Source organism: Grus americana, chromosome 11, assembly GCF_028858705.1.
Source record: "Grus americana isolate bGruAme1 chromosome 11, bGruAme1.mat, whole genome shotgun sequence".
Classification (NCBI taxonomy): domain Eukaryota; kingdom Metazoa; phylum Chordata; class Aves; order Gruiformes; family Gruidae; genus Grus; species Grus americana.
Genome location: NC_072862.1, coordinates 22,219,112 through 22,231,649, shown reverse-complemented (window position 1 = coordinate 22,231,649; position 12,538 = coordinate 22,219,112). Strand labels below are relative to the sequence as shown.

The 12,538-nt window shown below is 37.1% G+C and overlaps 1 protein-coding gene across 1 annotated transcript in view; it reads right to left on the bottom strand.

The window, feature by feature from the left end:
• CFAP92 (cilia and flagella associated protein 92 (putative)) overlaps nucleotides 1–9,350 on the bottom strand; it is a 136,436-nt gene extending 127,086 nt beyond the window's left edge. Inside the window, exon 1 of the mRNA XM_054837625.1 lies at nucleotides 9,266–9,350. The gene's annotated coding sequence lies outside the window, so the exon portion shown is untranslated. The remainder of the gene's footprint in view (nucleotides 1–9,265) is intronic.
• Between the last annotated feature and the right edge of the window lie 3,188 nt (nucleotides 9,351–12,538).

The following is a 12,538-nucleotide window of genomic DNA, read 5'->3' as shown; positions in this document are numbered from 1 at the left end:
TTTGTGCAACAGCTTTGAAGAGGATGTACTCTCTTCCCTCCTCTTCTTGTGCCCCCCATCCTCAGAGAAAAATTGTCGTGGTGACTCAAGCATATTGTCTTCTCCCTAACCTGATTATTCACAAGACTCCAAGAACAGCACTTCATGCTGTGACCCCATCTGGTCTGGCAAAGTTAGGCTGGTTAGATGGGAGATCTCTGAACGTCTTCTGTTGGCAGTTCAATTTCAGACACATTTTGCAAATGCTCCTCCTAGCCCCAGACCTGAGCTAGGTATTAGAGGTTATCTGCTGAAGGCACTAAAGACTGCTTGACTTTTTACCTAGCACCTTGTCATCTGAGTGGGGTTCCCTCTTAAAGCACATAATATCCCTAGCAAAGCTGGTGGTTAGCTTTCTTCTGATAGGTGGCTTTGCAATTACCATGTGCTGTCACTTCTGTAAGATGAGACTCATTCCTAGCCACAAACACCCAAATCAAAGACAGCAGAAGCTTACAGGGACATTTCTAAGTGTTTCTTGCCCCTGCCAAAGCACTTCAGCAATAAGACTCAAACTGTCAATGCTCACTGCTGGTGACATTCTCAGCTTCAGAAGAGACATGTTACTGTCTGTAACATATCTTCACTGTTGGTCCTTTCTCTCGTGCACAAGCAGGGAAATGCCAATCTGAGACATCACCACTTGTCAACCTAAATTGACATCAATTCAGGATGTGACTTGTTCCTCCACACACGGAATGGCCACTGAGTACGGTGGAACTGCTGAAAGAACCTCTGAAGCACAGATAGATTTGGGGAAAGGACATGCACCATGGGTAGAGGGTTACACAATTTAGTAACAAAGTGCAGCATGGGGCTTTAGACTGAGAAAAGGAAAGGAACAGAGATTTTTTCCCTGTGCTAGAAAATAATGACCTGGGATACAACATTCCCACTGCAATGTTAAAGTCAGCAAATGATACACAGTGGGGAACAAGAAGAGGGAAGTCATAAATGCAAAGAGCGGTGGGTTACTTGGAGAGCCAAGCAATCAAAAGCAAGATCACACATCTAGAAACAAAAGATGGGTTGAGGACTCAATTCAGAGAAGGCATATAATCCAGTAATAATGATCTCCCACATATGACATTGCAGCAAAGGGCTAATAGGATCTTTTCTTGTTAAAACAGGGCATATCATTTAGGCATAGAAGGATTTATTTTCTTCCATGTTTAGATAAGCTTCAATAATTCAGTATCAATATCACTATGTCTACAAATCAAGAAGAATCAACTGCAGAAAAATCAGAAAAACAACCGTAATGCAAATAAAGGATTGGAAAATGTATATTAAAAGGAGCTTAATCAATTTCATTTAATAAAGAGGAACTGAAGGAATGACAAGATCACAGCTTGTATGAATCTACATGAAGAGAAATTTGTTAACAAAGGGCTGGGAGTAGAAATTAGAACATCGGACTAGAAACAGGGCTCAAAACCTAACAGTAAAAATAATTAAGCGCTGAAATAGCTTGTCAAACATCATGGTGAATCCTACAGCTTAACCAACATTGGACATTTTTTTCAAATTGGTAAGCGCTAGCTGAAATGAGAACTATTTTAACCGAATTGTATATGACATCTAAAACATTACAGCTATTCTTACTGCTTTGGTCACCTGCAAAATTTATGGTGGGACAGGCCATGAAAAGAGAGACCGCAATGGCAGTGTATTACAGGGACATCCTTAGAGAGCACTGGCAACGCCCCTGAGGAACTTGGCCTGTGCCGGCTGAGCCACCCTCCCACACTCCACAGCAGCAGTAATATTCCACTCCACCTTCTCCAATTGTGTATCGCACTCTTCACTATGAGTACTCAAAGTGCAGCACAGAATTTGCTTTTTACAAAGTGTTGCATCCCTGCTGCAGGAAGTGAACCATATAACCTAGAAACAGCAGGGCTTACTAAGTCTGTATTACACTCCGGTGCAGACCAGAATGAAATTGTGTCTTCAGATTTAAGGGGATATTTTGATCAGGTGAACACAAACATTCAGAATTTCTCTGGCTTTTAAAAATGTTATTCTACATAAATAACCTCTGCAGGAAAGAATTTCAAAGAAACACATAGGAACATAGTGGTGTACGCACTTAGATATTTTTAGAATATTTTCTCTGCGCTGAGCTTTTCAAATTTTTAAAAGGCAACCACCATTTTGTATTAATGCAGAATACTACAGAAGAAATGCACTCTGCAATCTCTCATGGAGAGTTTCTAAATTATATTTCTCTTTTCCCCAAAATAAAATCAATCATTAACACTAAAAGCTTATGACCTTCTTTTGTGCCTATAAAACTACGCATGCATTTTCCATCCCACCATAAAGAACAGGCCATGCAACTCAACAAATTTGAATTGATATAGACCATAAGCTATACCAAAACAACATTCAAAATGCAGGTGAAGTGGATAAAGTTATAACTGTGCATTGGAACACGGTCATCTTGAAAGTTTGCTAGTGTAGATAAAATAGTAAACTGCTTTACTGTATAGCTTTAATTGTACAAACATAAAAAATAAGCAATTAGCAAACATTTCTGCTTATACCAACCAATACATTAAATAAGATGCACAGAATACAGGGGGGAAAAAAAGTATTTGAGAAAACATGTTTTCTGCCCTCATAAGAGGAAAGAAGAGGGAATGTCTTCCATGGCAGTATTTCACATTCCACTAAAAAAGCATCATATGTATCACTTCTGAACCATTTGGCTTTTATCTGAAAAAAAAAAACCAACCCCAAACAAACCCCAAAAACCTTCTGAAAAGGGGAAAGTTGGAACTGCTAACTAAAGGCTCCAGAGCAACATGTGACTGTTTATCTGGTAAGGACACTATGTTGTGCTTAAGCCACACACTCAAATTGCATAAATAATGCTGCAGTTGCTAACAACGTGCGAAGACAGGAAAATACGTCAGCTATCTAAATGAAACTTGCAAATAGCGTTCCCAAAGGAGTTTGTAAAGATGCCAGAAAGTGTTACTGTATCATGCCTGCAGAGTGCAAACTAGTGAATATATCTGTTTTCACATCCTTTGCTAACATAGGAATAACTGCTGGAATTAATGGCAACTAAAAAATTACAAGTTTTGGTTCAATATTTAGCAAGACAAGTAATCATATTTGGAATTATTGAGCAAGAAAAAAAATTATTTTTAAACAGTTCACTGTAATACGCTGAGTAGATTTGTGTAAACTGCAATTCTGTGTAAACTGCAATTCAATTAACATGGAAAATATTTGCAGGCTTCATTTATTAAGCAGAATGTTAGCTGAATCACCTTTTTTCTTGAAATGCTCAAGATTTTCTTAACATTGAAGCAAAAAGGTTTGTTCTACCTGAACAACTTCTGTTTGGCTTAATGCTGTCTTTCCATCTGGGATCTACAGGTAGAGTTTATTCCAGATCCATTGTTTGAGTTCATGCATCTGAGGAGTTTGCTGCTTTTTCCTTTTGCTTCCCCCCCCAGCCCCCCCACTTGACACTACTACACATACAGCATTGTTTAGAATGTTTATGTGAATGACCGTAAAGGGAGGCTTAGAAACTAGGCACTTTGTTCTGACCTTACAATTCCATCCCACACACAAACTACTTCAAATGCTACTGGAGCCAGTGGCAGGCTCTTCCTGGGTTTGGAATGTGTCATGCCCATTCACAGCCGAAACATGAAGGCATTTTATTTCAACAGCTCTTACCACATTTATCTTCCAAGTTTCCCAGTTCCCCTAAATTTGATGTCACAGCATCTTGCATCCATGACAAGCATTCTCATGGGTTTGTGCTTCACTTATTGGCAGTTGGTTTCTAATGTATTTGGAATTTTTTTTTTTCTTTTCCATTAATTCAATAAATCAACTGGGGAAAAAACCCTTTAGAACAATGGGATAATTCCCACTAAAGCAACTGCAATATACTTAAGTGACTAGTGCCTGAAATTTGACTGTAATAAACGGTGGCTACAAACATACAGGACCCTTATTAAAGGGCACATAACGTAGGATATCAGCATGAAACAGAGAGGTGAAAATCACCATTTTTGCTTTAAAAAAAAAAATTTTTAAAAAAATCTGTTCTCTATATACAGCAGGCTGCTCAGGTATCTTCACAAAGGCCTAAGTGTCTCACACAGCCCTCCTATGAAACGTGGGGGAAAAAAAAAAAAAAATATGCACATACAGGGTATATATCTGCCAGTTGAAGTAACATGAATATTGGGTTCTTGGAAAACTGGCATACTGGATTGCTGGAAACATGGTCTGATCACATGGCATATAACATTCAGTATTTGCTTATATTAACAGGTACACTTAAACCACTTCCCTGGGTAATGACTTACAGTCAGTTCTGAAGAAACCAACCTTTACACCCTCCAGTGCTGTCTAATGGTTAAAATTTTTCATACTCCCTTTTTGCCCTTAGCGTTGGTTATCACAAAGACCATCATCGAAACAATGAGTCACAAATACTCTTGGACAGAGTAGATTATTATTCTTCAGTGCCTGTTCCTACATCCACTCCAAAAAAGGAAAAACCTGTTTTCATTAGGTATATCATTAAGCTGTTTGCAGTTACTTTTGGTAAAGCTAGAAAAGAAAACCGCTGTGCATTGTAGCATTATTTTAAATTCCCTACTGTTTCAAAATTGGGGCGGGGGGAAAAGCATCTCAGTGGAAAACTAATGAATTTTAGAATACAATTTGGTGATTACATTGCATGAGTTTTGGCTGAAGATCCTTAATTCAGGGTCAATTATACAATATAAATACATTCTCATACTGGTTTTACGTGTAAATGCACTGTTTTGGGAATTATTAAAACAGATTTTGAGGCTTCACAAAACCGCTGGTTTTCTTGGACTCTTAAGATCCACACGTGTAATTATACCCAAATTACACGATTTTACTTTCGCCTGCCAACAGGTGAAATGACTACACTGAAAAATTAATAATTCCTATCTAATGATTTCTTTGATAATACTGTTTATCGTACTGCTTAGTAATGCTAAGTTTATCTTAGTAATGCTGTTTATCTTAATGCTTTTTCTCTTCAGAGCACTACACAAAACAATTTTCAAAAGTGCTTAGAGCCTGTTGCTAGAACCCATGTAAATATTTTGCTATTACATTGACTCCAATTAAATTTAGATTACACTCAATAATGGGTGTGTGACAACAAACTGCTTTAGTTGCATAATGGCCACATGGCTGCTATTTATACTGAACTCCTTCCCAGGGGCAATTTGCGCCCTGACGTACCCTCTCAGAATGCCTTCCCCAGCAGCATATTCTCAGTTTATCCAAACAATTGCCCGTGGGCAGCAGCACTGATGTCACTTCAGCAGGCACACAGCTACTGACTGACATGGCAAGTTCATTTTCAGCACAATAAATCTGAGGTACCTGACAGAAGTTCGTTCGGATTTCATTTAGCTTTACTTATGACTTTCTTGTTTGACCATCAAGCATCCAGTCCTTTAACAACCTATAGTTATTAAAGTTGAATGGCACTGCGTTATACAAGTACACTCTCTGGGAAAAGTGGATTGAAACCTTTTCCCTCTGAAGAGTATTAAGAAATAGGGCTAAGGAAATCCAGAGCATTCATCTCAGTCCAGGGGAAAAAAAATATCACACAAAGCCATTTCTTAAATAGCCTTGATCTCTAGGGAAGGAAGTGTCAGCAGCGATGGATTACAGGCTCCCTTTTCCTCCTTGAATAATTTTTTCTTGTCTTCTATTTAGGGGTCAGAAGGTTAGTGCCTCTGATATTAATAACTTTTGTTTCGGCTAGGATTCATATATTGCCTCTTACGACCAGGGAGAAGGACTACGGAACCTGACACATCTGTATAAAATCTACCTTTGCAACCCGTTCCTATCAGTACTAGTACAAAGTAGTGGAAGAACGTGGCAATCACCACATCATAAAAGGTTGCCTTCAAGACAGTAAAGCACTTAGAAGCAAGTGTATGTTTGGCTTTCCAGAGTTTGCAAGGCAACTGCAAAAATTGTAACTTAATTTTCAGATACATTTACCAAAAGCTGAATTATCAGAAGACTAAAACAAAATTAGCAGCAATTACAACCTGAAGGAAAAAGGCAACTGCAGTCCATAAAAGAACACGAATTGTGGATAACAGAACCTCAGAGCCCCTGAAGTTATTCCTTTAACTTTATTAACAGCTATATCAGACAGCTATGAAACTGGATCAACATTGTCACCTAGTGGCTGCCGAAAACTGCCAGTGAGAAAAATTCCTTGAAACTTGTCACCCTTTCATACCACGGCCTCAGTAACGGGATGTGATAGAGTGATTTTCCAAACAAGCTACCAATTAATGGTACCTCTTACTACAGTCTTAATACAGGTCTTCCGTCACGAAGTGTCAGATGTCACAAGATGTAAATTGTTTTCTGTTGACAGAAACCTAAAGTTACTATACTTTTGGATACTGGGCAATACAATCTCTATTTACTTTCTTCACTGTGATTAATCCTTTTCAGACCTGCCTTAAGTTTTCTGCTCCTACAGCTCCCAAAGACACAGCTCAATCTTTATATTAAAACTTGACATAGGTTTTCTTTCTTCTGTTCTCCTAATGTCGTGATGAACTTTAAATTAAAATTTGACTAACTACTTTGGTACTGTAGCTTCATCCTATCAAAGTGCAATAAAATAAAGAAGAAAAAAATTGTAAATTAAGTAACTAAAACAAAATAATGAAATCAAAGCAAACAGCACTTTGTGGGTTTTTTTCCCTACCATTCCTCCACTGTTCCTGAAAGTCTGAGACAGATCTTTCTGAGATAGTGTCAAAAAGGAATAAAATCTCAACAAAATCAATCCAAAAAGAAAACAAAATTTTAAAATCTGTGGCAATGTGTTAGCTATCTTCAATAAAGTAAGAAAAATGGTTTTAGATATATTTCAAAATCAGAAATTATGATCTGTTGTTCTATTTTGCATAAAAATACACAGTATGATTTTTCTGGAGCAGCTTTTTGGGGTAGAGATTTTCATATTTTTTTACTTAAGCAGTTAGCTAGCTTCAGGTCAGTGCACTTTCAAGAACCTTGTGAGGGAAAACAATACATTCATGTTACAGATAGCAATTTCACATTTACAGCAACTTTCAGCCAAGGAACTTAAAGTGTTACAGAAGTGCTGACTGAGTGCACACTGCTGCAGAAGCTGTGTCAAGACACACCAATGCTAAGGCCCCCAGTTTGCCTCCTGATCAACACAAATAAAAAAAAACAAACCCAAAAGCAAACATCCAGGAACCAATCTCTTTTTTTTTTTTTTTTTGAGCATTGGCTACTCCTCTTCATATCACAGTAAAGGACCAAGCACATCCCACATGTACTTTTTTTTTAATGCACATTTGAGATAGTCTACTGCTGTAGAGGTAATGTGAAGCTCCAGTATAGAATAAATAAAACAAATTACTATAAAACAATAAACAATTACTTAATTTATTCAGCAGAGGAGCAAGGTTTATGTTCTTTACATACTTTACACAAGAGCTGACAGTTTGCCAGTCTCATTAAATTTAACTGAACTGTGTGATGCAGCTATATTCACGTATACATCAATCTTTCCAAGTGTGACACTGTACCACATACGAATCTGAAACGGCAAAGGCAGCAATAAAGCCACGAAGCCTGAATTGCCACATCGGCATTGAAAACGATCTCTGCTACTAGTGACACTAAGAACTGCAACGTCAAAAGAATGAGAGGGCTGACAGAAGAACCAAACTTTCATATTAGCTGTATCTATCATGACACTGAATGTAACTGAGAACACATTTATTAACCTTAATTAATATGTATCTTTTTGTTCTCTTAATTTCGGGGAGACTTTCTTTATAATATAGCCTAAGTTTGGTAAATGAAGTACTTAAACTTCTATTTCCCAAGACAGAGATACCACATGTAAACAGTTAGAGGAAGTATGAGACATCTCCTTGCATCAGAGGCCATCAAATACCAGGTGGGAATTTGGTTTGTCAAAATTTGGCAAAATCTATAATACTATACTTAAATACCTTTGAAGTACAATAGTAATGTAGCAACACTGGTCAAATTCAGATTTAATAATGTATCCCATGGAAAGATACAAAAGGATTCACCAGCTTTTAGGGCCCAATTTAACGATGTATTTGACTACATCTGAACTTCAAACATACAAATTCATTCCATTGACTCTTTCCAGATCAAAACCTTTGAGAAGAATAGAAATAAATATCAGGAAATACAGCAACCAAGGGCAGCTGAGGAAAAGAAACATGCTATTTAAATCAGCAGAACACGGCCATTGGAGTTGGAAAGGCAGACATTTGTTTTAGTGTTGAGTTCTCATCAAAGAGTCAGAGAAAGCAGAAGATAAAGTAATGGAGGTCTGAAGGCAGGTCTCTGGCCTGTGTTCTCACAAGCTGCATGCTTCTTTTGATAGGTACACAGCTGTCCTTCAGTCCTGCCCTTTTCCAAGTACAATCAGGTATAAAACAATCCTCCACCTACCTGCACGCACCATGCAAACAACCATTCCAAGACCCTTGTTGGCATATGCACAAAGCAAACAAGAAGCCTTGCCATCACTTAAGGGGGAATTAAATTATGCCACTCTGATGGTGAGGATGAATTTTGATAAGATACTGAAAAAAATGATTGATTTTGGTAAGAATTTCAAAATGCTTCAATGAAAATAAAATGCAGAGGCTAGTATAATACACTTCTAGCAAACTAACCATTTTGATCATTCACGTTCTTGGCATGATAAGTAAGATAAAGCAGAGACTTACTGACCTGAGTGGGAAATGAGTTTCACTTCAGAAATTAAAACCTCCATCCAGTATTACTACCCGATGTTAGCCTTCTTTGAAGAACATGGCAGTATTGCCAAGTGCTCAGCAGATTCACAATATATTCCAAAACTAGAGATATCTTTTTCATACCAATCGTGTGTAGATCTGAACTGCATATGTACCTCTATTTCAAATAATTTATACAGATTGATGGTGTATCTGACCGTTAATGAGTTCACATTGCTATCAATCTCAATTGCATAATATAAAATTGTTCTTTATTCTTATACTTACTGTTCAGAGATTCAAAAATTATGTCAGATTTGCTCTCTATGAAATAAATACAAAAATACTATTCTACCCATAGAAAAAAAAAAAAAAAGAAGAAGAAGAAAAAATCATTTTCTTACCAGATTTTCTCCTTTTATGTATGCAAGATCTTCTTGTCTAAATCCTACAGAGGTAGCATAACTAAGGCAAAGATCTGGACTGTAGTCCATACTGGCAAAGTTATTTCACATGTTCTAATCCCCGCTGTACCTGTGCAGTTCAAAAGACAACAGTTGGCACAAATATTACTGCAGGTTGAATTTAGCCCCAGCTTTTCTATTACTGGTGATGTGGCAAAAGTAGTAATAAATCTGGCTTGCTCTCAGAACAAAAAAATGGGGCTACAAGTCAGAAGAGGAAAACATATTTTTCATTTAGGCTGAACACACATCGAGTCAATGACACCGTTTTTTCCTAACACCATTTTTACAGGCCATGCTTAGAATCAGTAGTTTTCTGAACCGAGCTTTATTAATCCAGCAACTAAATTACTATGCCACAGACTTACACAATTTTGCTTGAAGAGGACACAAGTTCCAGGGAAATTCAAAGCCGAAAACTCACAAGGCAGTAAACTGCAGGAGGGTTTGGGGAGTACTGACAGAATCGTGATACTGTGACAACTGCCACACTCATTACCTCCTCCAGTATAATGCAATAAAATTATGTCAAAAAGGATCTACTACCTGCAATTGTAAAAACTTGTGTTTGGAATTGTGAAGAACATTGTAAATGCTAGGTGTTGTTGTTATGACAGGATTTCATTAACTGCCAACTGCTCAGTTAGCGCACTCTAAAGACACACCAGAAAGTCACATTTTTCAGTCCACCTTTTAATAAAGATGTAATAGAACAGGCAAAAGTTAAAACACACACTATTATGATATTTGAAATATGTTGCTTGTAGGTTGTTTATATTACATGACATCATGTAACTGAAACTACAGATAAAGTACTAGAATTTAACAGAAAGATAATTTTGGTTGTACTTTTCCAAGATGTTATGTCAAAACTCTCACCTATATTTGGGAAAAATGGAATGTACACTTGAACTGAAGCTTTGCTGGCTGTGTTTCAGTTCCATCTTCTAGATAGAGCAAAAAATTGTTTGCAGGATGTATTCTAGATTTATTCAAGTCACAAGGCCAAAGCAACTGTTCTCAGGAAATAAAGCTATGATATGTAAGACTTAACTTGGAAAACCTCTACACAAACTCTTTAGAGCTGAAGTAATCCTTATGGTTCTAAAGGAAGAAAATGGAACATTTCATTTTTTGAATCTCATATGAGGACACTTCAGATTTCACATAGGACAAGCAGCATCAATTATAGCAGAAATACTGACAGAAAATATGTTGGAAAAGAGAGGAAGTATTCACAGCCACTACGTAACTTATTTACACAATTCAAAAGGTAACAGAGATCAGTATGTTTCAAATGAAGACACTAAACATGAGCTCATATTGAGAAAAAAATAAGCCTTTTAAAAACTGTAAGAAGAAAATTGGTCTTGAAAACCAAATACACAGTTGTAGAGAAATGATAAAGCAAACTTCTTTAATGAACAGAAACGCCAACAGATACAGAACCCTCAGAACAGAAGTACTGCCACGGGATGGGATGCATTAGCTGTAGGACTATATATGCAGGAATGAGCTGCAGTTTAACTCCCTGGCGCCTCTGTTTTTATCACAGGTAATTTTTACAGTATCAGCAACAGGCTTGCTACTTTTTGGTAGATTTATAATATTTTTTACTTTTACATTGTTTTTCAGGAAAAAAATATGTTCTCATAGATATATATTTAAGCATATATGTGTGCATATACATATGTAGAAGTATATATATACAGAAACATATATATATTCAAAATATATATTCAGATATCTTACATGGCCTTACTAAGTAAAGGTATCTAGGCTGATATCGTCAAGTATTTTACAATCTTTATTTCATACTATTACATCAACACTAAAACATCACTAAGCCAAAAGGAGAAACAATGAGATTGAGTTAACAAATGAAAAATAAATAAATAAATTACACTGCATAAAACTGATTCCTAAATTAAATGCATCAGCTCTGAAAAGACGACTTGGGCACCATGAAAATCTTTACCTAATTGATGTGCAGCATCATAATTTTAAAGTCTCAAATGTATTAGAATAACCTCAGCTCCCTCAGCAATCTGTATCAAGGAAAGGAAAAGCTACCATCAAGAAATGCAACTATTGTGACAAGTATCGGGGGATCTCAAACAGACAAGTGGAGACTGTGAAAACATGGATTTTAAGATGTCTGATAAATTTACAGGTACTACATTAATCTCACTCGGAAGACTAAAAAGTCAGCAAACTATCCAGTTTTCCAGGTGGTTCTTCACTGAGCCTTTAGCACTTTAAGCAGTATTTCATGAATGTGCAGTCAGATGCCAACTGGTAAATCCTCGGTCCATGCGCACACTGCTGCTCTGTGGGATTCTGGCTGCACTTGAAATGCCGGAGAGGAATACTAACGAGCATACACACTGTTCAAAGGTATTTCACACATTCCCCTTACCCTACATTCCTGAAGGCGCATCTACAATCTACAGCGGCAAGATGACGCAGGTCAACAAACAACTCAAAGAACCACACAGATACCCAAAACTAGGGGACTGGCCTGTGATGATTTGCCAAATAAACCTGACTGCAAAGAACTAAGGTTTTTAGTTTCATCAGCGACTCTTTGGTGTTTGAAACTGTGATTAACAGCTGTGTTTTAAGAAATCTGTTCTATTAATTGGCATGGTTTCTGAAGTGGCATGTCTCCTCTTACACTCTTTGAGATAAAACCCATGCAATGACTGGCTTTCATTCTCTGTAGAGTACAGACAAGGAAAACGGATGGGTGACTAAGATTGATAAAAGCCTTTAGAAATGAAGCAGAGGAGAATTTGCATTGCATTCATCCAGAAGACGATTAAGCTATGTATATGAATTGAGTATTTCAAATGACAATGAAGCCAGTATCCACAACTGAGTCATCTGAAAGGAACTGGAAATAGCTTATGGCTTCTAATATTCAAAATGCATAACTTGGAAAACTTCATTAACGCAAATTTTTTATTACTAGCTTGTTCTGAAACTTGGCTGATAACAAATTCAACACTCGCGTTGGGTAACAAATACGTCACACATGACAAAGTCATACACTTTGCCGAACAACTGTGTAATAGAAGTTATTTAATTGCTAGGAATCACCCATGAAGGAGACACTAAAAGATTTTCTCAGAGCAAGGCTAAGCTCTGCAAGCTTACAAGGAGAAGTACTCAATAAAAATCCTTGGTTGGAGAAGTTTCAGACCCCAAATT